This window comes from Rhinolophus sinicus, chromosome 15 (genome assembly GCF_057876585.1).
Source record: "Rhinolophus sinicus isolate RSI-liver-muscle chromosome 15, RSI-T2T, whole genome shotgun sequence".
Taxonomy (NCBI): Eukaryota; Metazoa; Chordata; class Mammalia; order Chiroptera; family Rhinolophidae; genus Rhinolophus; species Rhinolophus sinicus.
The window spans coordinates 131975824-132002641 of record NC_142515.1 but is presented as its reverse complement, the minus strand read 5'-3'; the positions used below and the strand labels follow the sequence as shown (position 1 = coordinate 132002641).

Here is a 26818-nt window from a genome sequence, read left to right as displayed (position 1 = left end):
CTCACCGAGGACGTCACACGTTCAGCTCTTGCTCCGCGAAAGGTGCGCGTTTTAACAGGAAGAAACATGCCCCAGGAAGAGGCCACAAAACAGAAACAGACCAGCCATGCCGGCCCTAGCAAAGCACCAACCCAAGCCTGACAAGAGGACCCAGCAATATCTAAACAGCGCACAGAACACACGTCCGCATCCTGCCCAGCGGATTCATCCCGTAAAGGGTCAGAGAGTACAGTTGAGGCCTTTACTGGGACTGTGACCTCTGCCATCGCAGCATGAAAGCCGTCAGAGACAGCTTTCAACGTACAAGCATAAACCCAACGAATTGCAGTCAATAGAAGCAAACTGCACAGTTTAACTAAAAGGAAAATATTTTCAGACCAGGTTAAAATGTCATAGGTCGTAACCATAGGAATTCTTAGGGCGCTCTGGTTACTTATAGACACAGAGGGCTCCAAGGGCAGGACATCCAAAGGGGACATGGGACCGTGGTTCCCCGAAAATAAGACCTAGTGGGACAATCAGCTCTAATGTGCCTTTTGAAGCAAAAATTAATATAAGACCTGGTATTTATATTACAATATTATATAACATTAATTATATTATAATATAAAGACCCGGTCTTACTTTACTATATTTAAAATTAATTTTTGCTCCAAAAGATGCATTAGAAATGATTGTCCGGCTAGGTCTTATTTCCAGGGAAACACGGTAGAGTGATAAAGGACAAATGCACCAAGAAGATGTCACAATTATAAATGTTTATACACTTCGTCCCAGCACTTTAGGATACACAACGCAAACACTGCCAGGAGGGAAAGAGAAATCCTATTTTGAGACTGTCACTCTTCTCTCCTTATAAAACTCCCATCTTTCATCTCACAGCAGAAAATCCTGAAATGAGTACTAAGTATCTTCTGTTTCTGCCTGTGCTGCTCGTTTCTACACGGACCCACGTGATCAGCCTGCCGCCCCTGTCATTCGGCCCCCGCTATGCGTTTCAGCATCACCACAGGCCCACGCTGCTCATCCAACAGTCATCCGTTCACCTTCGTTCTCTAGTCCCATTGGCCACATTGAACTCTGCTGACCACTCCTTCTTCTTGAAGTGTCTTCTTACTTTGGCCTCCAGGTTACCTAACGGTCCTACAACCACACTGCCTGCTTTTCCTCATTCCCCTCTGTTAGGATTCTACATGAGAGAGAATCCCAGAAATCAGTCCCTAGTCCTCTCTTCATCTGCTGTGCTGGCTGCATAACCCTGCCCAGCTCCATGTCATTAAATAGCATTTCCTCTCTGAGAATCTCCAAAGTCATCCTACAGCTCAGATCTCCCCATGATCGTCCTGCCTGACTCCATTTCAATGGTTAACAGACGTCTCACAGTGAACTCTGGCCCTTCCCAAAACAAAAACAAACAACGTGTCCCTTCCTATTGTTCCGATTACTGAAATTTGTATTTCCACAAAATCCTGCATGCTATCGTTGGCTTCTCCATTTCTAATACCTTTCACATGTGATCCGTTAGCAAATCCAGTTGGAAACGAACTGAATTAGACCAGTTTTCAGTCACTTTATTGCTTACCCCAGCAGGACACCACCATCTCCATCATTTATTTAGTTTTCCTTCTTCAGTAGCTTTCTTTTTTTTTTTAATTTATTTTTTTAATTTATTGGGGTGACAATTGTTAGTAAAAATACATAGATTTCAGGTGTACAATTCTGTATTACATCATCTATAAATCCCATTGTGTGTTCACCACCCAGAGTCAGTTCTCCTTCCATCACCATATATTTGATCCCCCTTACCCTCTTCTCCCACCCCCACCCCGCTCAGTAGCTTTCTAGTATGCACCCTGCTTTCATTCTTGTCCCCAGCCCTACCCAAGCTGTTTTCCAAATTTCATGAGTGCTACTTTCTTAGTACATAAAGCAAGTCACCTCCTCAGGGTCTTGGCCAAGAATGCTGAGGCTCAGGCATCTACATGGATTCCTCCCACCGCCCTGTAAAAATACTGCATCTCGTACCATTTTATGTCCCCTTACTCCCTTTCTTCTTGTTCTTAGCACTTTTTATCACCTGATGTAATTATATATATATATATATATATATATATATATATATATATATACACACACACACACACACACATATGTATGTAACATATATGTTATATATATATATATATATATATATATATATATATATATATATAATATATATTATTTTCTATCTTTCTCCACATGAATATGGCAGCTTGAAAGTGGAAATTTGTTTTATGCACTTTGCTTTCCCAATATCTAAAACAGAACATAGCATACGACTGGCTGCTTAATAAATAACAACTAAGTATAAAAATAGTTGTTGTGGCTGCAGCTTAGAAAAAAGACAAGAATAGTAGGTGCCGAGGGGCCAAGTATGAGCAGGGACAAAAAACGAGAAGCCATGACAGAACTTGAAGCCCAGAAGTGACATGAAATAATTACTTTGAAGTGGAAAGAATGGGTTTTCAGGAGCACAAGGATGGAGAAAAGTTAAGACCCTATAGGAACAGCTTAGTTAAGAGATTTCTTTGACCTGGGTTAATATATCAACAGCAGATTCTGGCTTTTGCAACTAAGTGGTAATGTTGGCACTGAACACAGAAGCTCTTGGGCATGAACTGTCCATACGGCTCCTATGAATTTGTAAAAAGAAAATAATGAGTGTGTTTATATATTGATGCCATTTGATCTCCAACACAAATGTCAAGTTGTGAAAACACAAAATATTCTCGATATTGTCACTATTATGGCATTTGTATAATAAAATAGATGAAAAGAAATGCTTGCACTGGTTTGAATATGTATAATAGTTTTTCAGAATTTGATTTTTTAAAAACCTAATAAAATTTGTCTCTGTTCGTCTCTGTGCAATGAGATGCCTGAGGAACAGAAGTGGGAGCGAGACTTTCTATGGTATACAACTGTGTAACCTTTGAAGTTTGAAACCTGAAGTTTTACCTATGTAAACTATAACAACATGAGATTAAGACATAAAAATTATAAACTGAGAAAAATAGCAAAAGCGCTTGCCATGTTTTTGCCATTTAGTTGCAATTTGTTTTAGAGAAGTGATTTTGCATGTTTGAGGCAATACGTGGTTGTATATCCTAGTTTGGGACGGAAAGGAAGACAGGCTTCTATTTTTTTAAAGTACATATATTTTGTATTACAAAGTATAATTTTCTAAATTACAGTATCTTCCAATGAGTGTCTTGTCAGTTACTGATGCAAAATATTATTTTAGGTAAAGAGGAATTGTAGTAAGTTGTCTTATAAATCTGTAGAGATAAAATATAAATCAGTTTCCAAAGGAAAGTCAGCATTAACAGAATTTACATAAAGGACGTACTGTAGTGATCATTAACACGGTTTGTTACTGAATAGTGTCTGTGAGCAAAGTAAGCACCGTTTTTCCTATGAATAAGTTACACTATGAATAATTTAATAATTACTCATTATTAACTGATAGACATTAATTAATTTGTTACTAAGTCAGAACATAAGCAAGTTTGCAAACACTGAATGTAAAACGAAGATACGGCTTCATGCAGCATATCTTTAAGCTATTGCTTCTGAATTCAGAAAACCTTCTATTGAGTTTAGACTACAGTCCTTAATTTTACTACAAGAATGTGTTTCCCATTTGCCATGTGGTAACAATAAAAAAAACAACAAAGTTGATCTATTTTCTTCATCGAGTGGTTATGAGACTCATTTTTGGTAACATGTAAAATATATTTTAAAACTATGTAACATTATCAATAATAATTAAAATAAAGCATGGTATATCTATCACCAAGATTTTTTTTTTTAAAGGAAAAATTGGTTCTATAAAATATTTAAATATAAGAAAAATCTCAAATTTTGCTACTCTTGATTTAATTTCCAAATTCAGGAGTTAAACGACGGAAGATTTTTAAAATATAGATAGAAGAGAAAAAAAAGTGAATATATTTAATAGGTGAAAACACTTCTGGAAAATATACAATTTATCCTAATAGCCATGTACATGGAAAGCTCTTTTTTGTGGGCAATTGGCTATTGGTAATCAAAGTGCGAGCGGGCATCCAGATGTGCCGGTTAATGAAAACACTTCATAAGCCACTTGTACATAATCAGATCGCATGAATATATTACAATGGTTTCAATATTTCTAGTGGGCTGTGGCTTTGACTGATGGAATCCTCACAGTATTGTGGGAGTTTACGTTTAGTTGGAAACAGTCTGGCCAGCTCCTGCAGTAGCAGATGCCCTATTTGCATAGGGAGGATGTTATCTGTGGGCTTGTATTTTTGGCTGCCTCTAGATTTATGACACCGATTCATTTTTTGCACAGATGGAAGAAAACCTGATAATGTGAAAAGATAATCAATTTCTCTTTTAAAAATTGTTACGATTACTCTGATTTAAATTGCATATATGTGAATCTGATTATTTCATTCATGGACATATAGAAGACAATAAATTTTCAGTCACTTTAAGATCTCTCATGGTAATGGTAACAATTGAACTTGAGGCTGATGCACGCAAGTAGGAGGAAGCAGTACTCATATTAACACATAAATGTATTTATTCTAATTTGGGGGTGAGTCATTTATAACACTGAATTGAAAACCAAATAAATGGCTTATATTTTCAGAAAAAAATATATTCTTTGCTTACATACCATATTAATTGTTAAATAAGTGGCCAACTTTTATAGAAAATATACTTTATACTATACTATATTATACACCATTGTATTTTTTTGATATCTTGTTTTTTATTCTAAAATTTTCCTGTTTGCATAATATGCTGAGAATACTTAGAGGTTACATGTAGGATTTTCCTGTGTTTTTTAAATACTACCTGACAAAAAATAGATACTATTTTAAAATAATTTGAAGGCAGTATAAAGGATGGCATATTTCATAACTTTAAGAAAATGTTTCTTCCTAAATAGTACAATTTTTTGTCATAAGAATACCTTACAAGAGGAAAAAAAAACTTATAAAAGGAAACTTATAGTTTCAAATAGACTGTATAATTGATCTCATGATTTTTCCATTATATGTATATACAGAGGGTGTCAAAAAAACTGTATACACATTTGAAGAAAGGAAAAAACCACTAAAATTATAATACTTAATCACATACTGATAACAAAAGATGAATACAAGTCACGTTTGACTTCTGCAATTATAAGAGGTGCTCAAAGTGGTTACCATCAGCATCCAGACACTTCTGATTACGGCGAACTACTGCTTGAGAAACATTGACCAAAGTGTCTACTTGTATATTTTTTTAACACCCTCGGTATGTGTGTGTGTGTAATAAATACACAAGTAGTATTAATTAACTTTATTTTCTTCAAAGAGCTTAGAGTCTAAGTGACAGAGATGTATGTAATATTTCTGTGTGTGTAGTGGTGGATGACAGGCAGATTGACTGGGCTACATATACTTTCTAGAAAAAGGGAATGTGAGCCAGTCATATGGGCAGCGACAATGAAGGGCACAGAAGAGAAAACATGGTGAATAAGGAAACTGTACAGCAGCTATATGGTTATTGATAAAGCTGCAAAGGGAAACCACTGAGACAGGTCCAGACAGGTGTCCATTTCTATGTATGAAGGAAAAGGTGCTATACTTTATCTTGTGAGTATATAATTACTTAGTGAAGAGATTAAATAATAAGACTCACTTCTTTCAAAAGATTATTCTGGTAGCTAAATGGGTAATGAATTTGATGAGTTAAGACTCGAGCAGGAAGAACAGATGGAAAATGGTGCCATTATGGAGGAATGTTACGGAGTTCTGAACAAGTCGTCATAGAGGTAGAAATATGAGATAATCTGAGAAGTATTTATGAAAGTATGTCAAAACTTTTTATAGCTAATCTCTTAAAATTAAAATATCAATATACATAATATGATCCAAACAAAATCAATTATAATTTTGAGAGATAAAGAGATATACTCATTTTACATGTAGACAGATGATAGATAGATATAGATATGGATACATACACACACACACACACACACACACAAAGAGAACTGAAAATTAATATTAAAAAAAATAGAGGACTTTCAATATAAACTTGGCCAGGTTTAGGGTTAAACAGAGGAATAGTTTATTCAGAGTTATTGCTGAAGCCTAAACACAGCTCCATTTTTATCTTATTTGGAGATTTTGTCATGTCTGAGGCACTTCTAAATTTATTCTAAATTGTAAGTAACTGCTGGAAAGAGAACTGACTGACTTTTTTTTTTAACAAACCAGAAATTTCACTGAGGTTTTTTACTTTGTGTGAGTGGCAAAGGTTAAATTGTAGATGGCTTTTTTTCTGTCTGACTTATTTCACTTAGCATAATACCAAGATCCATCCAAAGTTGAGAACCACACGACTTCACTCATATATGGGATACAAAACTGCAAACAAATGAACAAACCAAAGAACGAAAAACTCATAGATACAGACACCAATTTAGGGGTTACCAGAGGGTAAGAGGGGATGGGGGTGGTAGATGAGGGTAAAGGGGGTCAAATATATGGTGATGGAAGGAGAAGAACTGACTCTGGGTGGTGAACACACAATGTGATATACAGATGATGTAATACAGAACTGTACACCTGAAATCTATGTAACTTTGCTAACAATTGTCACCCCAATAAACTTTAATTAAAAAAAGATTTCTGACTTTCATTCTGGGATCCCCTAAAAATTACATTTTTTGTTTGTTTTTTGGTTTTCATACATTAAGGTTTACTCTTTGTGCTGTAAAATTCTATGGGTTTTGAAATATATATATATGTATGTATATATATATATATATTCTTTTATTCACTATTACGTATCAAACACAATAATGTTATTGTCTTAAAAATTCCGTGTTTCATTGATTCACCTCACTCCCAATGCCAACCCCAACCCCAGAACAATGGCTACCACTAATCTGTTTACATCTCTATATTTTTGACTTTTCATGTATTTTAAACAATTGAAAATATATAGTATGTAGTTTTTCTAGACTAGCTTCTTTCACTTAACAATATAAAGAAAAAAGTAAAGAATATTTACAGGCTAATTGTCAATGAGGGTATGATCAGTATTTGTACATATGTATTCCTGTTGACATAAATGTGTCATGCTTTGATATCCAATTTTTCTAAATAGTTTTCTAAATATTAATAGTGGAAGGTGAATGAAAATAAGACTTAAACCACATCATGTTTGAACATTTTTTTTCTCAGTTAAGGTTGGCAGTAGTTGACATCTAAATGAGAACTTAAAAATGTGATGCAATTTACATCAGTACAACCTTAATTTTAAGATCATTTTGAACCCGATCTAAACCATCTGGGGAGAAATTCCTTCAGGGAAAATAAAGAACACTTTGTAGCGTGCTTCTCTTTGGTACCATTAGCAGACACTGCAGATGGGTTAATCACACCTGTTCTTCTACATTACCTGGCCATATGTTCCTGCAGATGAAACATTATCACTCGTTGGGTGCACAATTCCATTAACCTCGACCATCCTTGCCACAAATAAAATATTCTTCAGTGATACCTCCTTCCAAATACAGGAATTTCTATACTGATTAAAGGTTTGTGCACTGATTCATCCCAATCCTGACTTTCCCATCTCCATCTTTTCTGTTGCCCTCTGAAGCCCCATCCTATGGTGACCAAAATAAAATCTATCCTGCACCCTACATTCCTCATGGAATCCACTCCTTTTTTTTTTTTTTTTTTTTTTTTGCCTTAGAAACATCCCCCTTTCCCAAGAACATCCATTTATTATAGTGTTTATCTTCTCCTAACTTCCCAGGATCTTTGTTCAAACTCCCATGTCATCTGTATATGGCATTTAAAAAGAACTTCACTCTTTTTCTAATCTGCTAGTCACTTTGTCGGTCCGTATTTTCACTGAATTCTTGGCTTCAGTTTCATTGTCTTTCTCTCTATTCTACTCTCTTTCTCTCTCTCCCTTCCATCTCTTTCTCTCTCCCTCTCTACACACACATACACACAAAATAAAAAGTTGTAGTTTTTATATGGGTAAGTAATACATTTTAAATTCAATATTATTTTCTTAATGAATGCACATTTTAATATCAAAATTTACAAGTAACAGTCTCTGTCTATAGGAAAAGAAATGGATGATAGCAAATGTTTTTGCTATATTCTAACATTGTTCCCTAAACTTTTGTGACCACACTTTCTTTAGCACGTAGGATTAGTGACTCAAAAAGAGAAATCTTGGGAGATAATTCAAGAACATTCAGTCATTTACAAATCACCTAAGAGACACTGACTTTGAACAGATTTAGTCTAGTGATGAGGAAGACATGCAAATGAAGAAGTAAAACACAGTGTGACTTTTGCTCTAATGGATATAAGAATGTGGTATAAGTGCACAAGTTGTCACCTTTGGCTGCACAAAGTTATCCCAACCTTTAAAATGTCTTGGCTGATCCCACCTATACTGATGTCTAAGATACAGGAGAGGATGAGTGACTGAAGACGGTAATGGGCTTGATCAGCATTTACTCCAAGCCCAGCCTGGGGCTGCATCTGCAAATCATCTGATTGAGGCTGCAACGTTTGCTTCTCTGTATCTGAGCCACCTCCATCAGAGGGCTGTCTTCAGTGGATCAATGTCTATGTGTATTATTTCAGACCCAGCATTCGGACCGAAATTTCAGAGTTGGCCACAAGTTCATTATTTTTTCTCTTCATTTGGATAAGGCTGAATTTATATACGTATTTATTTAATATATGCATATGTTTTATAATAAATATAGATAAATAAGTGTATCTGGGTCTTCTCAGAGCATTCGAAAGTCTGATATTGTTTATTGATCCTACTGAATATTCAACCTGTACCATCCAGTGAGCATTTTGAGCCACCAGAGTTTCTTTAAAACAAACATGCTTACATATTTCTCTGAAAAGGTCCCAAGAGAAATGCATACATGCACCCGACACAGAATGCCATGCTCATTGAGGGTTCGGGGAAGCCGTAAGCTCATCTGTAGCACCCTCAGATCCAGATGAAGTCTCAGCCGCTCCATTCTACTTCCGTGTCACCTACAGTAACAGACGTCCTCCACTTTCTTGCTGTTGCTTCACTGTTTGAATCTGGCATACGACTTCTGATCACCCGCCACAGGGCCATGTCCATAAGGCGGGGTCTGGAGAACTCCCCACACAAGGCAGCCCTGTCCCCACCTGACCTTGCTTTTCTTGTACAATTACTGCAAATCCAGTGCTTCGCGCGTTAAAAAAAGCAAGAGGCAGTTAGTGACTGAAAATCTTGCTGAATTTTAAGTCCTACCAGAACACAACCTAGGCTTTCCGTCACAGCTGAAAGAGCTGGGCAGTGATGTTTGATTTCAGGACTGACATCTACCATTTTCAAGATCCAAAAGGAAAGCATTTCTTATAAAGCTGTATGCTTGTGAAAGTTTCATAAGAATTGTCTTCCTTCCCTTCCTTCCTTCCTCCCTCCCTCCCTTCCTTCCTTCCTCAGCTTTAATCGGTGACTTTCCAGGGTGCAACACTGACTTTGTCCTTTGGAAAGCAGCCATCCTTCCACAAGTAACAGATCCAACTTCAGTGTAGTCTCCCCATGGTTAGTTTGGTGCTGCTTAGTTAGTTTGGTTAGTTTGTGACAGTCGTCACATCTCCGCTGTGTTTGACCCTCTATGTACAACAATATTGCATGACCGTCATGTGACGCTTCATGAGTTGCGTAGGTCCTGAGAAGTGCATCCTAGGTGATTTGATCCCTGTGCCGACGCCACGGAGTGCAGTGACACACACCTACACGGACAGTCTCCGCACCGACACGTATCGTCTACACACCTAGGCTAGAAGTTTCCCCCCGTCTGAGGCAGCCCTTCTCCGATGCCTGGTAGTCTCGTGCCTTCAGGAAGCAGAGCCTTTCACAGCTTCTGTCACTTTCTCTCGTCCTCACGCCCACAGCTGGGGTGGAATGGACGTGCCTGACCCATCAGCAGTGACCCTCCCTGATTTCCCACCTTCCCAGTCCTTGGTCACTTTAACTTCTGCTTCCAGGTCAATTGCTCCACGTGGCCTCGTCCTGGCAACGTTGCCAGTGGATGTGGTCCACTCAGGGACCATGGGGACAAAACACCAGATTAAGTCAAGCACACACTGCCCTCCGCCCGCCCCCAGCGAGACTGAGCAGAGAGAACGAGGCCGTCAAGACACGCGCTTCACGGAGATGCGTGAGGCTGCTGCCGGGAAACCCGCACACGGCCTCGCAGCAGACCTGGGTTTATAAGTAGGAAGAGGACACTCTAAAATAACGATAAAAAGTGTAGTACAGTAAATACGTAACCAGTACCAGAGTCGTTTATCATCATTATTAAGAACTGGAGGTGCCCCGCTCTTGTATGATGGGCGGCAGTGTGTTCACCTGCACACCGCCGACACCTGAGTACTTGTCGTGTGAAGAAGCTGCAGGGCTTCTCTTCCGCTGTGCACCGCAGGCTGAGCGGCCACGGCGGAGCCCCCTGCAGGCAGCCTCGGGAACAAGCACCTGACGCCGGGACCAGGTGAAGGCCAGGCCCCGCCCCCGGAGGCGCCTCTGTTACTCTGGTTGATTTGATGACCCACGATCCGGGCTACTTGTTGTTTTCTCTCCCTGCGCTTTAAACGCCAGCTCTTACTAATAAACTCAACAACAAAGAGTGAGCTGAGAATCTGTGGGCCCGCCTGCACCCCAGTAAACGCACAGCCCCACCCGCACCCCAATAAACGCGCAGTCCGGGCCGCGCTGTCCCGCGAACTCACCTGCCTGCTGGGGCCTCCTGGGCCGCCCTCCAGGGCCTGTCAGCCACACACTCCTTTCCCTTCAGTTTCCTAAGGTCATCGTTGGGGGCGCTTGTCTGGTGACGACAACCAGCAGGGCTGTCCCGTTGTCACGGCTCAGAAAGGCCACAGTGTGTGGGAAGCCCCGGGCCTGGGGAGCCAGCCCCCGCAAGCCTTTCCAGCCCCAGCGTTACTATCTGCAGGCCGAGACTGCTTTACATTACAGCATTCCCAGGGAAGGCTACCCCGTGACGAATGTGACGTCACGACGGCTGCGACGTCACCAGGCGATAGGAATTTTCAGGTCTGTTATCATCTTGGGGGACCAGTGTGGGGTCTGGGGTGTGTGGTGGTCCTGAACTTCATTCCGGGGGGTGCCTGGCTGTTCAATGACGCCCGTTTGCATGACACGAATGATGGAGGGAGGAAAAGAAGGAAGGGAAGAGGAAAGCGGTCAAAAGCGACCCGCTCAGGACTGGAGGAAGCCTGAGCCTGTGGCCGTGTGTCCTGCCTCAGGCTGCAGAGCCCCAGGCTGCTTGCAGACACGTAACCACTGTGCCCCTGGACAGCATGGCCCTGGTGGGGCGGCCCCCTGAATGAGGACCTGTCGTGTGAAGCGGCCTGCGGGGTCTCTGGTCCCGCTCCCCACACAAGAACGCAGGATATGGTGAGGCCAAAAAGGAACACCCACGGAGCCATAGGTAGGGGAGTCATATCACTATGGTCTCACTGGAGGCTGGGTTGGAGACACAGGAAGCAGGAGCTACACTGTTCGCAACCCTCACTGCACCACTTGCAGGCTCAGCCACCATCTTCTTGCTAGTCCCCATTTTCTGCTAGCGTAGCCACAGCAGTTATATTAGTGGCCAATGGCTCACTGGTTACAGCTGACGGCCAACTAGCCACAGCTGATGGCCATCCAATCACAGTTGATGGCCATTTACTACCTGAGCCAATACCTTTCTGTGTGAGGCCGAGAGCCTGGAAACTGCTTTTTGGGGCTCTGTCCCCACAGGTCCCCATTTGGCAGCCTCCCAGCATGGACATGGCCTCTCACAGGCTCCTCTGTGGGATCCAGTTCCCAAGCCTAGAATCTGCCAATCCCCCCATGTTGCATTCTCTGGAGCCTACTTCCTTCCAGGGCTCCCAACTCGCCTTCTCTACTGCCGTCCACTTGGCATCTCCTGTCTTCCTTCTTCTCTCCCAGTTCTTTGCACATGACTTTTCCCATTTGAAAATTCTATGTAATAAAAATCCAGGGAATAATGTAGGAAGGATACATCCATATGCAATGGAAGAGGGAGTACTTCTGTATCATTTTGCTCATTGGGTCATTCATATTACCTCATTATAGAGTCATGGTTCAAAGCACAGTCTTTTGTGTCAGATACACCTGAAATTGAGACCTTATGATGTTAACTATATAAACGAGGGGAAGTTACATATGAGTATGCTCTGAACTCTGAATATTGAAAATGTGGTGCTGAACTTACAGAGTTGTTGTGAAGGTTAAAGGATATAGTGCATATAACATCTGACTCTAGTGTCTGTAAGAGAGTAAGCAGGCAACAAAAGCCAGCTGAAATAATAATTAAACTAACAATTACAGTGATTGAGAAATCCTCATAACACTTGAGGTAAGAACTACTGTTGAAAGATGAGGACATGAAACGATCATAACATTAAAACATCGTCTATATTACCGTATTCCCTCCTTACAAGATGCCCGAGTGCTGAACTTATTCCTCGTTTTGATAAAACATGAGAGGACTCCGAAGCCTAAATAGTTTGCTGAAGCACAAAGCCAGTACTTGGTGACGCTGTACTGGCTCCAGTGGTGGCCCTACGGGCTCTGCATGGCCTATTGCCTCAAGTTCTAGGTCTTAAATTCTAGTACGATACAGGTATGGCAACGTCTGCTGGGGATTTTGTCATGAGATGTTGGTTGTAGTCCTGGGTTCAGCTTTATAAATATATGTTTTTAGTAAAGCTAAAAAATTGTATTTTGGGTTTGATGACAGTTGTTTGACTTCACAGGATTTTTGCATGCTAAACGGGCTCTGCGTTTCATTTTCTAATCCTAATACATATTATTTATATATCAAGGTAGGGAAAATCAGGAGTGATGGCATATGACCTTTGCTAGTCCATGTTTTATGAAAATTAGCAGCTGTTGATTTTAAATGTTCTAATATACATATTTCCCACCACTTATTTTAATCAGGTAAGAGTGATAACACAGTTTTACATATGTCATGAAGATGACCAGGCCTGCCTCATTTTATCATTTCCGTTAACTTTGTACCACCTCACAAGCTAAACATCATACTTCCTTATATTTTATTCCTCATGCCTACATATTTTACTACTTTTCCTCATTTGTTTTCAAATTAGAATATAGTTTCATTTAAGTAGCATTAAATGATGTGCTTACTGGCCGGGAGCTTCCATTAAGGGACAGTAAGATTCTATACTTCCTCTCACGACAGTGCAGCTGTCATTTTGAAATTCCAGTGAACATGACTTTTAATAAGGTATCACTTATTTGTCAGCATTTTTCTGACTTAAAGATTCAAATCCTTCCTGAAATTCAATTTTACTTCAGTAAAGTAAACATTTTAAATGTTAACCTTATTTTTCCCCGAACATACAGGACTTTCCATTGTAACTTACATTGATTCTTGTGCAAAACAATGACCATTGTTTCCTCTAAACTACAGCTGTCTTGCTTTGTGTAGGTATATGGGTGATTACATTGATCAGGAACATGTGATTTAATGATAATGACGAGCTAATATTGGAAATATGTTTTCTCTGACATAAAGAATAATGGAGAAATATTTAGGTATTGAGATAGCCCTTAATTATAAACTGTATTGTTAAGTATTATACTAACAAGCATGTTACCATAAAGACATTGTAAATGTTCCTTTGACAAATATACATTATGATAGTTTTTAAAAGCTACTTTTGGATCTTAGGTACCTAAATATCAACTCAAAATAATTACATGTAAAAGTGAATTTTGATAGTTGGTTATTTGTGTTATTTCCTGAAAAACTTTCTGTCAATCATAGGTTGGGGTTCCTGATTATGTTATAGTGAAACAGATATTTTAAAATAATTTAAAATTGTGCAAAGTTCAGAATCACAGTATTTTTGGAATAGAGAGTTGAACAGACTAATTACAGTATCATTTCTTGAAAGAGAAAATAATGACTTTATATTTGTGGTAAGTTTATAGTCAGTATTTTAACTGAAAATTCGATTTTATTCTGGAAGTAGAATGATCAGCTCAAAAACATTAAAAATATTACAAAGATCAGAAACTTATTATATAGATGTATTTGTATTAAAGAAGCTGATCATTTGTTATCCTTTAATGTATATAAGTAAAATAAGGAATCCACACAGAATTTGCTGGCTACTTTAAAAGAAAGAACCTTACATATGCATATGACTTAATATGTGAAGTTCACATTTAATAAACATAATTATAATTTTGTGAGGTTTTTGTTTTATAAGACTAAACAAATGTGTAATTACCTGAATGTAACAATTTTGTTCATGAAAATGTTACAACACATTTTCTTCACTGTATAGAAATAGGTGAGCCAGTTAATTATTTTAATTTATATACTTAAGACACTGCATAGACTTGAATTCCATGAATTTGTTAGATTGCTAATGTATATGAAACAACCATAAGATAGTTGTTTGCTAGCTTCAAATAATTTTCTGAAAGAGCAAAAATAACTTAAAATGTCATACATATACATTTCATAGTACTGAGTTTATTGCTTCCCATCATCAGTAAGTAGATAGTCTGAGAAATTACAGAATAAGTGATAATAAAATGCAATGGGAGGAAATCTGAACAGATAGACAAAGAATCTGCATTCTATTAAAGCATTGCGAGCAGTGAACTTGACTGAGTTTTTGCATTTGCTTAATAGTGCTTTATTCTTTGTGGATTTCCCTTTTATTTGTTTATAATACTTTTCCATGCTGGAGTTTGCATTTTTTTCTACTGATTTGTAAAAATAAATAAATGGGACTATATCAAACTGAAAAGCTTCTGCACAGCAAAAGAAACCATCAACAAAATAAAGAGACAACAAACAGAATGTGAGAAGACATTTGCAAACAACGCCTCCGATAAGGGGCTAATATCCAAAATATATAAAGGAACTCATACAACTCAACAACAAAAAGATAAAAACAAATTAATTTAAAAATTGGCAGAGGACATGAACAGAAACTTCTCCTAAGAAGACATACAGATGGCCAATAGACATGAAAAAATGCTCAACATCACTAATCATCAGAGAAATGCAAGTAAAAACCACAATGAGATATCACTTCACCCCAGTCAGAATGGCTATCATCAACAAGACAAGTAATAACAAGTGTTGGAGAGGCTGTGGAGAAAAAGGAACCCTCATTCACTGTGGGTGGGAATGCAGACTGGTGCAGCCGCTATGGAAGGCAGTGTGGAGATTCCTCAAAAATTTAAGAATAGAATTACCATATGATCCAGCAATCCCTCTCCTGGGTATATACCCCAAAAAATCTGTAAACATTTATCTATAAAGATATATGTACTCTGATGTTCACTGCAGCTTTATTTATGGTGGCCAAGACATGGAAACAACCAAAGTGTCCTTCAATAGATGATTGGATAAGGAAGATGTGGTATATACACACAATGGAATACTACTCTGCCATAAGATGAAATAGTGCCTTTGTGACAACATAGATGGATCTTGAGATTATAATGCTAAGCAAAATAAGTCAGACAGAAAAAGTCGAGAACCATATGACTTCACTCATATGTGGGATATAAAACTGAAAGCAACAAAGGAATAAAACAACAAAGAAACAAAAACTCATAGACACAGACAATAGTTTAGTGGTTACCAGAGGGTAAGGGGGGATAACAGATGGTAGATGAGAGTAAAGGGGGTCAAATAAATGGTGATGGAAGGAGAACTGACTCTGGGGGGTGAACACACAATGGGATTTATAGATGATGTCTTACAGAATTGTACACTTGAAACCTATGTAATTTACTAACCATTGTCTTCCCAATAAATTTAGTTAAAAAAAAGTTCAAGCCTGTCATTATGTAAATATAATGTTTATGGTCTAGAGACCCTATTCTAAATATAAATGCATATGAAAACACAAAGCACACACTGGTTACTATTTTAAAGTTTAAATTCATAACATTTATAGAGTTTTGTAAACAGTTATTTTATATAAATGGTTAAGTGAATTTGCATGTTTTGGAAGGATGCGGTCTGTTTTATGGCAATTACCTCAATGATGGTGATGATGGTGAGGATGAGGCATTATTTACCATGGAAAATCTGCTGAAATTCCTGTCTTTATTCCTCTGAATGTGAAGTGTCCTTTTTCTCTGTATACTTTTAAAAGTTATTTTTATCATGTTATAAACAACTTGAGATTGATGTGGTTTTCTGTTATTTTTTACATGTGTGTTGTGATTATGTTCAATGAACTTGCTAAATTTCTATGTTTGTGTGTTGTGTCAACATTAAACATTTTCTGACATCATTTTTTCAGATATTTTTCTGGTCCCTTTTCTTCTCTGGGACTGCAAGCCTATATTTATTAGGCTGCAAGAAGTTGTGCCATAACTTCCAGATACTGTGTTCATTAATTTTTTAAAATCTGTGTTTCATCCTGGTTATTTTTAGTGCTATATCTTCAGGTTCCATCATCTTTTTTTTCTGCAGTGTGTTTTCTTCCAATAATCCCATCGAGCATATTTTCATCATAGGCATAGACATTGCAGTTTTCACTTCTAGGAGGTTGATTTGAAAATATCTGTCTTATTTAACTTTTGGAACATATGAAATACTGTTAAATAACTTTTATTGCACTTTATACTATTTCCAATACCTGTGTTGTTCTGGGTCAGTTTTAATTGACTGACTTCTTCCTCATTATGAATTTTATTGTCCTACTTCTTTGCATATCTAATAACTTTTTATTGCATACTAGATATCATGAACTTACTTGGTTGGGAACTGCACATTTTTGCTTTCCTGTGAATATTTTTGAGGTTTTGTTAAAAAATATATTTGGTATGCAGTTAAGTTACAAAAACTCTTTGATACTTTTGGGTCTTGCTTTTCATATTTGCTTGACAAGACTAGAACTTTTCCTTTAACCACTAAGGAGTGGGGACACAACTCCGGAATGGACCTTTTCAGCATGCCACTCAATGTCCCATTGATCACGAGATCTCGTCAGAATGATGGTAGTGGGCACCTCAGCAGCTAGTTCTGTGCCATCTGAGTTCCTGGAGCTGCTCACCATGCAGGTATGCTGTTCTGAAAGGGAAAGCTTTGTCAAATAAAAATGCAGGACACTGCAGAACAGAATCATCGATAGATAAATGCTCACAACAACATGACGAAATTTATAGTTGATTTCCCAGGCCTGCGGAACAATGAAACCCTGGAAAGCTTCCAGAAATCTCTCCTCCCCATTAGACTCCTGTTTGGGGTGTTTCGAAAAGTAGACACTTCTTTACTGGGGGAAAAACAAAGAGAAATAATTCTTCCATGGGGACTGCAGGTATGTTACAATTCTGGTTCTCCTCATTTTTTTCATTCTTTTCTTTCCCCTAAAATATTTTGCCCAGAGATGTTTCGAATTTTAAAAACTTTCAATATTAGCTTTTCAATCATTTTAAAGACAGATTTCAAGTGGCACAGTTGTTCTGTTATGCTTTTACTTTTTAGTGTCTCAAGGGGCATTTGCTCCTTATGTAAATGCTTTTTAAGCTATGAGTATCTATCTTACCCATCAAAATAAAAAGTCTTAGCTTCCTATAAAGTTTGAAAATAGCTTTTGATTACTGAGGAACATTATAAAGTACATCTAAGCAGGTAACTGATAGTTCACGAATTGTACTTTTTGGCAAGACTTTTGTACAGTTCAATTTAAGATGAACTTATTTCTTGATTTCTTATTTCTTGATCGTTAGTTGTTAACAAATTTCTTATCTGTTTTTCTTCTTTAAATTGTATTTTGTTGCTATGTTTAAGCAGCATTATAAAAAAAAGTCACAGTAAGATTTTCATTGTTTCAAACCTTTTGCATGTTTAAAAACAAAAAGCTTTCTAAGAATTTCAAGCTCAAAAATAATTCTTTTGTGTTATTTCTTATACAAAGAGTAGACCTGAACTCTACAGTCAGCAAAGTGTCAACTGAAATTTGCTTATTATACTGATAAGGATTTTGAAGATAGCAATACAAAATATTCCATAATTTGAATTTAACGAGAAATGCCAGTGTTAAGGGGATAAAATGATTTCCTGTTAAGTGTTTCGTTTTCAAAGGATACTATATGCAAATAAAATTCTGTATGTGAAAAACACTTCTCTCCAACAAGTATCACGATAACCCATATTCCCCAGTTTCTTTCTACCATTTAAGTTGAGAAAATCATGTTGCGTAAGACACTGTTATTATGCTCCAAGGAAATATATCAACACCCAACGTGAAATGCGAATAGTCTGAAAACAGCTTTGTAATGAAATCTTATCTCACGGTGGCAGAAGCTGTCTGTCTACTCCCTGAGCCCATGTGCCCTTTCGTTAAAGGAGCGGACTGCACTGTCCCCCCTGTTAAGCTGAAGCACGTAATGGGTTCCAGCCAACGAGATGTAGTAGGACGTGACGTGCTGTACTTGGGGCCACTGCCTCCAGGAATCTCTCGTGGGAGCCGTCATCTTTCCTCTCTTTTTCCAGGTAAATGCCCAGGCTGTACCCTCAGAGCTCCCACACACCTGTGTCCCTCCCTGCTGGTTGGGTTTTAGGGGAAGACAAAGGAGTCAGCATGGAGACAGATAGGAGTGCAGGTGGTGAATGTTTCCCGGAGTCCTGTCCAAATGGCCTAGAAACAGATGCAGGAACTGAGGCATCCCCCTCGCCCCCCTCCCCCAGGGGACACTGTCCTGAGCTCTGTTCCCCATAGAACCAAGGGGAGGGGTCGCACAGAACCCCGGCTTCCTGGCTTCATCACTGCCTACGGCTGGCGCCCCGAAACAATTTGTTCTGCAGTGACAGGGCCATTCCCAGGCTCCCCCTGTGTGCATGGGAGACTGAGGACACCGTGCTCGCCAGCAGAGCCTCTTGGGGCCGGGCCCAAGCCAGCCGTCCTGCAGGTGACCAGAGAGAGAGAGAGGAGGGGCCCTGCACGTGCTGACCTTCTGCCCCATGCACCAGGATGGCCAACACATTGCTTGACCACAGGCCCCTGCGATTTCCGTCTCATCGTTACGACAGCATACACTTTACCCATCTTACGGTGAGGGAAGGGCTTTTCTCTCAGTCATTCAGCAAAGTTGTCTGGAGTCCTCTTTACTTCTTGTTTATGTGAATTATGCTTTTTTGTTACCCATCTCTTACCCAATTTATAAGCAGTTTGCATGCAAGCATTGCATCTCATTGTCTTTGGTTTTTTAATTCTGATTTTAGAAAAACTTTTACTTGAATGTATCAAACATTCTAAAGGTAAAAGGTATCAAATGCTGCAAATTGCATATGAAGCAAGTAACATTTATTGCTGTATGCATACTACTTCATACAACATTTATTAGCTCCAAAGTAATGATAATCTATATGGCAGACAATTTCAGTATGGGAACGAAATAATAAAGGGCAAACGTGAGCCTCAGACTCCATAAGAGGGAAAGTGCATTAAATAAACTATGTGGATTAGAATAATTTTGGCACACAGTGTCAAATATAACCGCATAACTAAAGAGTACTCATGTTTTCCAATTCTCCTACAATATTTTGAAAGAATCATATACATAGTTATAATTCACTTATACAATTTAAAGGAGTTGGTCTTCCGAATCCTGGGGCGGCAGCCGGGAGCTTAGTAAGCGTAGAGAGGCTGAACACGTTCTCCTTTCCCAGATGAGTTGGACTGTAAGAGGCCCCTGGCACAGAGGCAGCCTGCTGTCCCTCTGTCTATGGGGTGAGGACCCATCAGGAGCTCTCACAGGTGTGGACAGGGAAACAGACCTTACCTGTCAGCATCGGGGACCTGGACCCCCTCCTGTGCTGAGCGAATTTTCCAAAAATCACTTCTCTTTCCTGCTGTAGCACCAGCAGCGGAGTTCCAAGCTCTCTCTGCTAATTGCACTGACATCAGAGGCCCTCCAGCCCCTGAAGACCTAGCTACCAAGGTCTATCCATTCCAGGTATGAGGGGTGAGCGGTGCCATATTCCTACCTCAGCACAGCTGGATTAGCGCTGCCAGCCACCCCAATGTGCTGTTAACCCATTTCAAATGAACCCTCTTTCCCTCAGAGCCTGAATTCACTCCAGAGGCCCAGTTATTCACATTACCCAGAAACCTAGCGTCTTTCACTTACTCAGCAAACGAATTGACCAGGAAGCAAAGTGGATGACTCGGAATCGAAGGGAAGCTTTGAGGGCCTGGCTTAGCCAATGGGGAAGAACAGAGGCCACTAAGTTACCGTCCCCAAATCTCCGCCATGCTGAAGGCCCAGGCACAGATGCTGCCATGTCCCCGCCGGCACCACCGGAGGTGGGGCTACAGCTGCTGGTCCTCAGGGATCCTCCCTGACCGGCTTCCTGGGATCCCTGCAGAGTCAGGGTGATCCCAGGTACAACCCAGAGCAGACCTGGTGCAGTGACAGGCCGCCCAGTGTTTATTTTGTTGGAGATGGTTGGTATTTTCTCTCCACTTCTGATTTCTGCATAATTCTTCCCATATGTAATCCTTTACCTCTTCTTTCTTATATTTTTCTCTCTTGTTTATGGCTCATTTCCATGCTAGTCACAGCTTATCTTTAAAATGGAAATGGTACCAAATGAACTGATAAGTGTGGAAAGGGGGCACGGAAGTGAGCTGGCGAGCAGGGTGCTTCACTCAGTCCCATTTTCAACAACTGTGCTATAAATTCAATCTCAGGATTCCACACTTTCCAGTGATACCTCAATTTCATATTTACGTGATTTGATATGCATTTAAGTAGTTCCCTTCTATCCTAAGGATAAAAGCCAAACACCTCTTATTTTTTTTTTTCTTTTCTTTCCTTTTGTCACAGCCAGGGTCCTCCAGCATCATGACCACCTTTTCCCCATTGTCCACCACTTAGCCTGGAAAGGTGTGTGAATGACATTTGCCAGAATACCCTGCAGCTGGCTTCCAGTTCAGGTGCTGTCAAAGGGACACTCACACAAGCTCGCAAGGCTGGAAGGAAAAGCCGCTGTCGTCCTCTGGGGAGGCAGACAGATGTGCCAGCTGCCACGTTACGGGAGTCCTGAGTGGCTTCCCCATTCGCAGTGAGTCACCTGCTGCGGGGCTGCTGGCAGCCCAGATAATCACCCCCATTTTCCTGGAATTGCTGCAGGCAAGAAATGGGGCCTCATTAGCAACTCTACCCTCAGATATCAATAGAATGAATGAAAAAATCTGTGAAACATCCATTATTCAACTTGACAATGGACCAGGTTCAACATAGTACACTTAGGCTTTGAAACATTAGCAAATAAGACAACTCTGTCAATATGCATTCTGAATGTAAACACTGAATGTTACCCCCGTGTAAGGCAAGATGAAGTACTTTTTAAAGAATGCATAGAGTTTTGATGCATTCTTTATTATCAACTTAGAAATTTCAGTTCAGTAATCTTTCAATGGGTAAAATACTGAATGTGATATTTCCAGTGTTGAAATTCAAATAATGTGAACTAAGATTGCCAACAATTTAGAATAATAATCTCCCCAAATCTGTTGTTTGGAAAATATATTTTTCAATATGTTTCAGTTAACATTTATGAAAATATATTTGTGAGTTTCAGCTTATACATGCTATGAAAAAGCACAATTTACAATTTGCCTCAAGTCTATGAATATTTGGTTAAACCTTTAAGAAGGCAAGTAAACAACCTGTAAGAGTGATGTTAAATTTAGATAACACAATATCTTTTTAAAGAAAAATTAGAACAGTCATATTACTAGCTAGAATGGACTTTAATTCAAAATCTGTGTAATACGTGATTCCTTTAAAGAAAAATAGCTTCAAACTCTGCTGCTATTTCATGCTGTTGTCATGTTAAGAAAGAGAGACTTGTATCAACATTTCTTCTTCTCTTTCTGTATGATTTTATTTTAAAGAGACATTTAATGTGATCACTAAAACTTATGAATATTTTGATAATGGAAATAACCACTAAATAATATCTTGATATTTAATAAACTTAATTTTCCAAGGATGAACTAAATTATTATAAAACTACTTACAAAATTATAAGTTCATATTGATTACACATGTGTTTAAAATCCCCTTCTTATATGGTGAAATTCATGTAGCAGTTAATTGCTGCTGCTTATGTTGTTATACATCAGAGGTCTGACAATTAAGTTCACAAACTGTTGCAACAATGTTGCTAACTTTTTTGATATCAGAGGGATTATTCATGAGGAATTTGTACCAACTGGACAAACTGTTAACCAAGTTTACTATCTAGAAGTGCTGAAAAGGCTGTGTGAAAAAGTTAGATGACCTGAACTTTTCATCAACAATTCATGGCTCTCGCATCACAACAATGCAGCAGCTCACACAGCACTGTCTGTGAGGGAGTTTTTAGCCAGTAAACAAATAACTGTATTGGAACACCCTCCCTACTCACCTGATCTGGCCCTCAGTGACTTCTTTCTTTACTCAAAGATAAAAGAAATATTGAAAGGAAGACATTTTGATGACATTCAGGACACCAAGGGTAATACAACGACAGCTGATGGCCATTCCAGAAAAAGAGTTCCAACATTGCTTTGAAAGGTCGCCTAGGTGCTGGCATCAGTGCACAGCTTCCCAAGGGGAGGACTTCGAAGGTGACTGTAGTGACATTCAGCAATGAGGTATGTAGCACTTTTTCTAGGATGAGTTCATGAACTTAATGTTCGCTAATAGAATTCCATTCTCCTGGAAAGTTCTAAAACACTGAGATCGTCCTTGGGTTATGAAAGTGAATTGAAATCCAGTCTCAAGCCATGAGTCATATTTTCAAACTTAGAGTTGCATTTTCACTTAGAAACACTTTGAAAAGATTAAGACGTTCAAGGTGAATCCAAGGGAGTATTTGTCAGGCTTTAATGAACACAACACATACTAATTTTACAACACTTTGATTGTAATTTATCATCATTTGTAAATAGTATCAATACTTTACAATTTTGCCTTTTAATGACTGTGCATGAAACCCTCACAGACTTCATGTGGAAATGCAGGATTCTAGCAATGATTCCTGTACTTACAAGCCCTCCCCATTGGTCCACAGGCTCTTTATATTCCTGGTGTGTGGTGGTTTCTCAAAAAAGTTTGACTGGTTAAAGGAAGGAATGAAAAAAAGAATCCCTCACTTACCTACCTAGTCCAGTAGGTTTGTGTTTATACAATGGACTGCGAATCCATGGGGACCGCTTCCAAATTTATCATTTAGATTTCACCTTGTATACGAGATACAAAACTGAATTCTCAGAGTGTGATACACCAAGTTCCCCTTATTTTTTCCATCATTTTTCACCCAGCCTGGCCCGCTACCACCAAAACTGCACGTGCTCTTTCCCAAAACAGTCTGATTAGACTCTGACCTCGTGCCACTGGCTGAGTGAACATTCTTTTGTTCTGTTCTGTTTGTTACGCAAGGCCCTTTATGACAGTGAGACAACATCTTTACAGCCTTCCCTGCTATCTCCTCCTGGGCCCTGTTGTGCAGTCAAACGGTGCTCTCACACCGCCCCAAAACCCTGCATGGATGGGGCCTCGCTTGTTTGCCCCCGTGCATCTCACTCCGACCTCCCCTGGGATGCACAGCGCATCCCTCCCCACCCAGCAGGCCTATCCTCACAGCTTTCCAGTCCTTACAAGGGTTACTTCCTCTCAAACTTCCCCAGAAGTGTTCTCTTCCTCTTTCAAGTTTGTAAGACACACAAGTATATGCCAGTCTGCCTGTGGCATTTCATTTACTTGAACATTTTAATTGTGTTTTCACTTAATGTTGTATTACAGATGCTTGTTCGATTATCCTGAGATGCTATGGCCTGCAAAAGAGCAGACTGCCTTGTATGAAGCACTAATTAGGTGTATGTCAAGTGTAGTGAACTTAGGAGAATTAGCTCCGTAGCTGTGACCTACGCTAATGATTCTTGTTTTACATGTGGACATGAAAGAGAATACACATATCTGTAGGTACATGCAAATGACAGAGAAATAACTGGTTTCTGCAGTATAGACACAATTGTCCCACATTTATGGGACAATTGCAACCTGACACTTCACAAGCCAGAGAACACTTGCAGAACAAATCAGAGATAGATATTAAACCAAAATCATAACTACGAGCTTTTTCATCTCCCATTTGCTCCCATTTTTGTTTTCTATTTCAGTGTTTTCTATTTAACTTGGATGGTCCATGTCCCTTACGTGCAGAAACCGCAGCTGTCATGCCTTCCTCTCCTTGTTTCTTGCACACAGGCAGATGTCACCCTCCATGTATGGTGCTTCTGGAACGAACAGTGGAAGCTTCATTTCAGAGCTTCAGCGTAAATGCACGTATGATTTTGGTCAAACACAAAAGTAGGATCTCTACATGAAATAAGTAGGAAAGAGGCTGCTTTGGGATGGAACTGGAATGCGGCCTCTTCTGACGAATGCTGACGCCAGGGCTCATTGCTCGGGAAGTGGAGGGTCAGCTGGATTTCAGCCCTTACTTGCCTTCATCTCAGGACCTTGAGGAAGCCCAACCCGGACGGCTGCCCACAGCCGTCCTGCCAGACGTGGCCTCCCTCCCACCCACCCATCCACCCCTGCTATGATTCTCAGGCTCCCTGCTATGATGGAGTCCTTACCTTTGCAGCAGCTTTCTCTCCCTCCCCCACCATCTCACCCTAATGCACTGGGCGTTGTCCTCTGTTCATTGCCCAACTTCACCGTCGTAGTTCTCAGATATCTGCGAAAGGTTCAAATCCATTTCTGCTTCATCCTTCCTGTGGTTTGTTCTCCGTCTGTGTCCCTTTTCTCTGCAGTGTGCTGCCCTCCCTTTCTTTATTTCATCCTTTCATTTACTTTAGCACACACTCTATTCTCAAACCTACTTTTAGTTTTCAAACACATGCATTAAAAATATTTTTAAAACCAAGTCCATCCATCACATTTCTACTTGATATTAGCAGCTCTGAGACAGGCTAAGGGCCCGTGACTTGTTTGTGCGACTTTCCAGTTCTCTCCATCGAGGGCTTAGTGGGGCATGCATGATGTATTTCTTACTGATTTTCAAGTCGAGAGGACTTGTTTTTCTTTTCCCAAATTAATTCCCTAGATTGCTGCTGTCTAATACAGTAGCTACTAGCAGCATGTGATAGCTAAATTAATTTCAGTGCATTAAATTAAATTAAAATGTAGTTTTTCAGTCACACTGGTCTTATTTCAAGTGCTCGGGACAGAACAGATGCAGAAAATTTCCATCTTTGCTAAAAGTTCTGTTGCACCGCTCTGCTCCAGTGCACAATATACACAGCTTACATGTGTTTTCAGCTACATTTATTAACGTGGTCATCATGCGGTGTTGTTTTTAGGGCCGTCCTTTTTGGTGCTGTGTGATACATGATTCATGAGCTGTCTGATGAATTAGTCTTTACATAACAACTTGTTTTCTGTAGAAGTTCATTATTTTTCACCACATCCCAGGAGAAAGATTATGCAAATCTCCGTGATCTGGTATCAATATGACTTCAGATAAGAGCAAATAACCTCTTTATAATTTATCAATTATAAAAGCCATGTGTTAATTTGAGTCTAGAGAGAAAGATAACAGTGTGGATGCAAGTAGTTTAAGAAGTTTGTTTATATCTGGTCAATGAATATGGTTGTTTTCTTACTTCTATCAAGTGTGCTAGATTAGCTCAAATCGACATTCCAGGATATACCTTATACCAGAGAGCAGCTGTAGCACGTGGCAGATTATTGCGATTCTATGTTTAGTCATATTTGACAAATTTAGAACTAACCCATCTATAGCTGCTAATCATTTACAGAGGAGTTTGACATAAAGTGCCGCATTGTATTCTCCTAAAAATATATCATTTTAATTTTATCTCTGTGTATGGAAACCGAGGCTAGGATTGCAATATGATGACAGTCAAACATGGGACTTCTTTACAATCCAGATTGTTTTATACTGTTTTGGTGACGTTATCCCTTTGTTTTAATAGCATTTGTCACTTTACTGACCTGAATTATTCTTGCATATAAGAAAACCACCTATACTGAAATATGTTTCTTGTATGCCACAACCGTATTTGCAAAAGGAGAAGTAAAATATTTGCTCAATACTTTATTACCTTTAGAGCTAAGAGACTTAAATAATCTTTCATCATAGACTTTTTCATAAATCGATGCATAAATCATTCATTCATCCAACGAGAAATAAACATTCACTGCTTTCCTTGCACTAATGTAGGATTTGGACATAGAAGATGAATGGTTTACTACCACTCACCCCGAATAAGGTCTGGCTCAGTAGAGAAACGGATGTTTGCCTGGATAGATCCAACCAGGGGAGCAGAACAGTTAACACCATGCTGGACAGAAGAGGCCGTGCTGAGTAGGAAGTGGTGTGGTGATCACGTAGGAAGATCCTCTTAAAGGATCATGGGCTTAAACATAGACTCTTAGGGAGATACGCAGCATATACTACTAAAGCTAAGCCAAGGACTCTTTGAGATCTTCATAACTACAACGTTTTAAATAAAAGGTGAAAGTACTCATTAAATTATCAAAGGTAGTAGCTTAAAAATAACGTGTTTTGATAGAAGGTGCTGGGAAATGACACCAGAAAGCCATCAGCTCATGACATTCCCCGCGTGGAAGT

At 39.3% G+C, this 26818-nt stretch overlaps 1 protein-coding gene across 5 annotated transcripts in view; it reads right to left on the bottom strand.

The window, feature by feature from the left end:
• LOC148755299 (uncharacterized) overlaps window positions 1-26818 on the bottom strand; it is a 201741-nt gene that overhangs the window by 55903 nt on the left and 119020 nt on the right. For 3 of the 5 annotated variants that reach the window (XR_016019102.1, XR_016019099.1, XR_016019101.1), the window contains one exon: window positions 14493-17230. The exons of 1 other annotated variant lie outside the window; for it this stretch is intronic. The gene's annotated coding sequence lies outside the window, so the exon portion shown is untranslated. Of the gene's footprint in view, window positions 1-14492; window positions 17231-21123; window positions 21292-26818 lie in introns of those variants that run through there. One more of the 5 variants, XR_016019100.1, reaches the window with a different exon arrangement.